Source organism: Mus pahari, chromosome 7, assembly GCF_900095145.1.
Source record: "Mus pahari chromosome 7, PAHARI_EIJ_v1.1, whole genome shotgun sequence".
Lineage (NCBI taxonomy): Eukaryota > Metazoa > Chordata > Mammalia > Rodentia > Muridae > Mus > Mus pahari.
In genome coordinates, this window is record NC_034596.1 from 50,168,602 (window position 1) to 50,176,641 (window position 8,040).

Here is an 8,040-nt window from a genome sequence, read left to right on the forward strand (position 1 = left end):
TTGTGTAAATGTACCACAGTTTCTGTATCCATTCCTCTATTGAGGGACATCTGGGTTCTTTCCAGCTTCTGAACATAGTGGAGCNTGTGTCCTTATTACCAGTTGGAAGATCTTCTGGGTATATGCCCAGAAGAGGTATTGCTGGGTCCTCCAGTAGTACTATGTCCAATTTTCTGAGGAACCGCCAGACTGATTTCCAGAGTGGTTGTACAAGCTTGCAATCCCACCAGCAATGGAGGAGTGTTCCTCTTTCCCCACAACCTCGCCAGCATCTGCTGTTACCTGAACTTTTAATCTTAGCCATTCTGACTGGTGTGAGATGGAATCTCAGGGTTGGTTAAAAATAGATAACAACAGCAAAAAGGAATGCCACCATAGAAGACTATAGCTGTGACCTTGCAGATGCCTAAAGACCTGTAGACAGGTGGAAAGACTGCCAGGAGATAATAAGTATCAAAGAGCAAGGGGATAAATGTAGAGCCAATATTATCTGTGTTAGTTTAGGTCTACTTCACACTAACAAGTATCACTTGCAAAGAGGGAAACTCAATTTCGACGTTGCCTCCAACCAATTGGCCTGTGGGAAAACTTGCTGCATTTTCTTGAATAATGGCTGATGTGGGAGGGTCTAGCCTACCACACTGTGGGTGGTACTACCCTGGGAATGGACCTATGAGAAAGGTAGCTGAGCGAGTCGGGAGAGAGGACCCTGTAAGTAATGCTCCTTATGGTCTCAGCCTCAGTTCTTGCCTCCAGGTCCCTGTCTTGAGAGCTTGTGTTGGTTTCCCTTGATGATGGACTATAACTTGGCAGCCAAATAAACCCTCTCCTCCATGACTTGGTCATGGTGTTTATCATAGTGACAGAAAACAAATTAATAGTCTACCAAGAATCAGATTATTTATAAGTGTATAAATAATCAATTACAGGCTTCAATTTTCAGATTGGATGATCAATAGTAAAGGTCATGACACACCAAAGAATTATTTCACTCAACTCACAACAGATTTTGGATTTCTTATAGGAACATGAGTGGGGGTTACTTTCAGGATCATAGCTAAGTTCTAGGCAACTATACCACCAGAGAGTCTCCTCTCCCCAGTAATAAGTAATAACCATTTACATATCCTGGGAGATGAGAGGAAGGGCTCTTGGTCCTCCATAAGGGAGTGCTAATGGCCTCGTCTCTTGAGGGTCCCTTGTAGATAATCTCAACTATTCTGACTCAAGATGACAAGAGCCTGCATGCCTCAGAGACACTTTACATAGCCATTTGTCTAAGATCCTCACTGTCTTTAATATACAGACAAACCCCAGACAGGGCTGGTTGCTCATTTCTGTAATCCTAGCTGTTGAGAAGTAGAGACAGGAGGGTCAGAAATTCAAGACCAGCCTCGGCTACATGGCAACTTCAAGGGCAATCGATAAACCAAAAGACAAACTATCAAAACCATGACAAGGAGCACAAGGCCTAATCTTTCCCTCCAGGTCCACATCTCCTGTCCTTAAGGCAGGAATTTTGACTTTTGGTTGTACATTAAAATGACCTAGGGAAAATGAAACAAAGTCAGGGTTTTATCTCATCCTCTAGTCATCTACAGCTGAGGGATGATTTTCGGGCCCCTGGATGTTTCCAAGGCTTCCTAAGTGCCATCAGGGTTGGGGACCATTGCTTCAAAGTCTCCAGCTACACTAGATTTTTTCCTACTTTCTTCAAGTCAGAAGATTTCCCCCAGCTCTTCAAAGCTAGATTGGTGACCCAGTATTCTATCCTTTTCTGTTACCCTTTAACCTGGTCTAACTCTTCATCAGAGAACCCTGCCCTGAACTGCCTAAGTCAGGTCTCCCATGTTATGTGTCTACTGTACCCATTTCTTTGTTTATAGTTAGATTTTAATTTGATTGGATAATTTCTCCCTTTCCTTTCTTCCCTACAAACCTTACCATACAGTCCTCCCCAGTCTCCAACAAACCCATGGCCTCTTATTTCATCAATTGTTATTGCATGCATATATGTTTGTATATGCATGTATATTCCTAAATATAGCCTGCTGGGTCCATATAATATTACTTGTATATATGTTTTCAGGGCTGACCATTTGGTCCTAAATAAACAATGGATGTGCTCACGCCAATACCTTTTTAAAGAACACATGATATGTAACATTTCAGCTCATATGGCTCTTTATTCTTAATATGTCTCCTCCATAGCAAATCCCAAAACACGTGAGAGCAGAGGACATTGTGGAATTTATTCATAATTATATGCAGAACTTAGGATAAAATGAAGAAATAACAAAAATACATGGAGTGGACATGAGTGAAGAAATGAACGGATGGCTATGGGAAACAGTAGACATCTCCTGGATGATGGGGTCAGGTATAACATGGGATAGAGACGGGGAACAACGTTAGCTTCTATTTTTTGATGAACTTTGGAAATCTTATAGAATGTATTTATTGTAATTCAGTTTTCATATTTTATATTTTAACACCACCATCAAGATACGGTCAAGAATAATTTTAGTGCTTTTAAGTATTAGAAATTTCAATTATTTTAATTTGATTTACTGACTTAAATGAAGAAAGGACAAGAAAATCTAGGCATACTCTGAATGAATGAATGAATGAATGAATGAATGAATGAATGAATGAACAACTTCCAAAGCTTTGAAAAATGCACTGTTTGTACAAAGGTGCAAATACCATCTCTACACGTGAGAACACAGCACAGCACTACTGGGGGCATCCTCTCAGGGAGCTCCCACGGAGCTGGAAGCGGGGATTTTGAATTTGGTAGCATTGTGTTTGATCATTTATTTACTAAAAATGCAGTTCAGAACACGGCAGGTGCTCGGTGTGGCGCTTATTACTGTGGAGCATTTCTTCTAGAAGTTTATAGACTTGTTGAAAATCTTATATTTAAACAAAAACTAGATAGATTATGCTTTAATATCTTCCCCTTCCTTTTCCTTAAGATGTGTTAACATTAATGGACTGTAGCTTATAATCCAAACTTGGAGTGTCACAGATATTTAACCCTACTTCTCAATAACGTGTCACTTGAGATAATGGATGATATCCCATATGGTGATAAAAGCATAATTTATAAATTGAGCCATTACTTAGATATTAGGTTTTCTTACATAACCAGCTACAGAACTGCGTTCACAGTGCCCCACTTACTCACCATGCTCTAGGTATATACAATGCCATTTTGTTTCTCTTAAAGACCGGGGCTGGTGTCTCCACTTTGTTTTTCGCAGAAAGTATATTTGCTTCCAAATTGCAGTGAAGAAAAGCAATAATGACACAGTCTGCAGACAGCCATCTCTAAGGTTCTGTCTCGGCAGCCAAGTCTGGGTCCTACCTATTTCAGGAGTGTTTGGCAAGCTCCTTGCGCATGCTCAGCAAGCTCCTCTGCCCATGCTCAGTTACCTGTGCTGGCTGATCTTTTAACTCTTCTAATTTTTTTCTTTTTCAAGTTGATCAGTATATCAGTAGGCCTGTGGGCATTGGCAGAGGACATTTTCTGCTATGGTTATAAGACCAATATAATTAGCCACCAGTTCCATACACTGTGTGAAGTTGGGAATACAAGAACGCACGTGCACTGAAGGCTTTCAACAGTGAAAACAAGTAACATTTTAAAAACCGAACAAACAAACACAAACCACCACCAATGTTGTCAAAGAATGTCTCTTTACCTCCTTGGCACCCTTTGGTCTTAGAGGGCATTTCTTTTCTTTTCTTTTTCTTTTTTTTTCCAATTTTTTATTAGGTATTTTCTTCATTTACATTTCAAATTCTATCCCGAAAGTCCCCTATACCCTCCCCCCACCCTGCTCCCTTACCCACCCACTCCCACTTCTTGGCCCTGGTGTTCCTCTGTACTGAGGCATATAAAGTTTGCAAGACCAAGGGGCCTCTCTTCCCAATGATGGCCGACTAGGACATCTTCTGCTACATATACAGCTAGAGGCACAAGCTCTGGGGGTACTGGTTAGTTCATATTGTTGTTCCACCTACAGGGTTGCATCCCCCTTCAGCTCCTTAGGTACTTTCTCTAGCTCCTCCATTGGGGACCCTGTGTTCCATCCAATAGCTGACTGTGAGCATCCACTTCTGTGTTTGCCAGGCACTGACATAGTTAGAGGGCATTTCTACGCAGCTCTTTGTTGCCATGTGTTTTGTACACCTCTGCAAATCCAAATTTTGTGCTTCAAAGCTGCTACTGTGTATGATAAGAGTTGTTTTAGCTCCATCCCTTTTCAGATGAGAAAAAATGAGGCTCAGAAGACCTCAGTCTTGGGTGGGTGGCAGAACTTTACCCGTGCTACTTGGCACTACTTGGCGAAAGTCTCTGGAGCCCGAGGACCTGGAGACTAGAACCTGACAACTTGGAGAGAAAGGCAGAAAATATGAGAGAGGGTGTGTCCATATCCCTCATGCTTAGAGATTATTGCAACAAAGGTAAAACTATCACTAGAAACACTAGATGAAGGGAGGAGTCACAGCACTGTGTAAAGAGAAGTTGATGCTTGCAAGCCGACAGAGGGGTGCTGGAGAAAAGGACCGCTCCCCCAGTCAGTTCTGGAATAGGACCGCTCCCCAAGTCAGTTCTGGAGACTAGGACCGCTCCCCCAGTCAGTCATTAGCAAGCCGCTCACACCATTCCCCGAGAGACCCTGGCTTTCAATGCAAGCTCTTCTTCTGTATTACAAGCATGATGCCCATTTTTTTTCTGCTACATGTACAGAGTCACTTAACAACGAAACGATGCAAATATTTGTCCCTGAGTGCTAGGCACCATTGTGTTTCAATTGCAGATCCGTGAGTAGTAGCTTATGAACCGCTTCTAATGGTACCAGGCATCTTTCCCCAATCTATATTCACATCAGTTCCATTTTCAAATGAGTCAAATGGGAAGCAGAAGTTAGCCAGTCAGGGCTTAACACCTCTGATTTATGGTTAGAAGTATCTTAATAGGATCATTCATTTTCCTTCGCTCCTTCAGAACATCTGATGTTACAAGTTTCTAGAAATGATCGTGTATCCTCTGGTTCTGCAAAAAAATATAATCTTTATCTCCAAAAGTGACCTTCAGATGAGCAGGAAATGAAAGTCAGCTGCTCTTCGTCAGTCACCTTGCCTTGCTTTACTGATGTGTCATAACGGAAATCTTGAAAGCCAGAAAGCTCGGAATTACTATGATATTTTAATCTTTTTAGGTTAAGTGTGAATGTGGGGGTGGAGGGCAGAAAGCGTTATTTTAGGCCTGGCTTTATGAAATATCGTTTCCCTGTCCTTTTCTCCTTGCTCAGACGCTTTAGGGTCTCTCGTGTGTACATCCTGTATTTTGTAGACTTTCGTGGCTTCAGTCTCGATGGCGTGTACTTTATAAGTGATGGGATTAGTGAAGTCTCTGAGCAGTTCTGAGCCCTTCAGCCTCCCTCCTACCCTCCCTTTCTCCTTCCCTCCCTTGGGGATCTCAGGGATGCATTTCTATCGTGTGGCTTTAAAAAAAAATGTTTGCAAATAAGCCAGCTAGCTCTGGTTATCCATCTCCATCTTCACAGGCCTGGGGTATCTAAACTGTGTGAGAAGGTGGCACATATCAGGACCCCGGGGGGTCAATGCTCAGATATGCCACTTTTGAAGCACCCTCAGTTTGCTCACTGTCTTTCTTAAAAGCTACCATCTTGCTTTTTCTGTTGCACCTGGAACTTGAGCTCCCATCCCCACGCAATTGGGATAAATCTTCCCACAAGTGCACAACCTCATCGGGAACTCCAAAAAATGTTCTTTGCTTTTGAGCAGCTCTTAATAATAAATCAGTGGCTAACCTGGGGTAGTAAATTTGGTTCTTGAGATAGAAGTAATTTCTGGCTTTTTGTTTCTAAATACATGCCAAAGACAGATAAAAATGGAGCTCAAATAAGGAATTTACAGGGATGTTGTAGTAACTATGAAGTAACCCTTCACTATCATGATTTTCGTTTTAGCTATAAGATTGTATTCACCCATATTATCTGAGATGACTAGAATTTCTAAAATCTCTATCATCCCATATATTGTTGACTTGTTTTTATTTGTTACATTATTATCATTATTAAAATTATATAATTAACATTGTAGAATATCATGTAGCATATAGAAAACCGAACAGTACTTCTAAGGTCACTCTCAGTAGAAGTTAGATGAGAATTTTGTGTTCTCCTGGATCCCATGTAGAAACAGAAATGTATAGATACAATGCTAAAGTACATTTAATCAATGGACAACAAAAGTGATTTCTAATCTAATTTTGTTATGGCTACTCATCTTATAGTTGCTCCCCTTCCTCTGATGTCCGTAGACTAAGAGGACTGTCCTGGATTTGGGGAGTGGTGTCTCGGCTTCACAAGTGGCCCACCCTGGATGGATTAAGCATCTACCACTCACATTTTGAGGCCTCAAGGAGATATTTTATGATGATATTTAACAGACTGCATACCTTTCCCTTTAGGGAGGCCATAAAATTCAGAGAGCATAGGTGCAGCTCTTAGGCTCAGGCATCCAATTCTCTGTTGTAAGTTTGATTTGTCTTTTATTATGGTCCATCAGTGTGCTATGGCTACATTCCCTCTGGTGGCCCACGATTCTCTTCCCTTACATATTTGTTTTAATAATCATGTGGTGATTTTTAAGAAGATGGAATTCCCATATATAAGACTATAACAAGGACCATTTTGTTGTTGCTGCTGCTGAAAAATATATGGCCGAATTAATGAGATTGTTAATATAAATTCATGAGGCCACAATGTTCGTGGGAGCCTGGTAATAATTGTAAAAGCCAATGGGGAGGTTTCCTCTGAGAAAAAAAAAGTCTCTCTTCTGACTAATAAAAAAGCTGGAAAGAGAAGTGTCTGATTGGGGCGGGGGTGCCTTTATTTACAATGATAAAAAGAAGGTAGGGACAGCCTGCACACTAAAGTGTGGTCTAAATTCGAGGCCAGTAACAGGAAACTCCAGGCCATCTGCTACCCTGAAACACTTGCTGTGAGGAAAGAGGTGGTTGGAGAGTGTTCCTTTATAAGGTAGCCACTGTACACTGTACGTTAGCTGTGAGATGTCCTGTCCCACCAAGCAGGATTCAGAATCTTGGTTCTCGTGGGCAGAGTTATCCCTGTACGGCTGCTCTCAGCTAGCCCCTTTCTGTGGTTAGACGACACCTTTGTCCAAACACCCACAGGCACAGATTGTTTGGCCTTTGCTGTCTCTTTGCCATTTTATTTCCACTGGTGACAATGCTAAGGCCTCAGAAGCTGAGGCTCATCATTGCATTGTCCATCTTCACTGGAATCAGCCATGTTTCTCACGTTCCCATGAATTGGGCATAACAGGGAATCTGGTCTAATTTCTCTTTTCTTCTCTCTTCAGAATCAGAGTCAATAGCCAGCCATTTGCACTAACCTAAACCTTGTTATTGTGTACACCAACACACCCCTTCTAATGCTATTAGAGACACAGTGGACACAGACCCCAGAGATCTGCTCTCCTAAGGCTACAACCCTCTCTAACCCTGGGCCACTTTATGAAAACAATGATTACTGGCATCCCATTTTTAACCAGTCTCTACTTTTATCACCTGTTTGATGGATACAGCAAATATTTAAAGGAATTAAAGGTCTAAGATTAGCAAATCTTTTTTTTTTCCATTTCCAAATCTTTATTATTCCAGAATTTTCTTTTTTTCCCAATTTTATTAGGTATTTACTTAATTTACATTTTAAATGCTATCCCCAAAGTCCCCTATACCCTCCCTCCCCGCTCCCCTACCCACCCACACCCCTTCTTGGCCCCGGTGTTCCCCTGTACTGGGGTTTATAAAGTTTGCAAGACCAAGGGGCCTTTCTTCCCAATGATGGCTGACTAGACCATCTTCTGCTACATATGCAGCTAGAGACCCGAGCTCTGGGGGGGTGCTGGTTAGTTCATATTGTTGCTCCATCTATAGGGTTGCAGACCCCTTCAGCTCCTTGGGTACTTTCTCTAGCT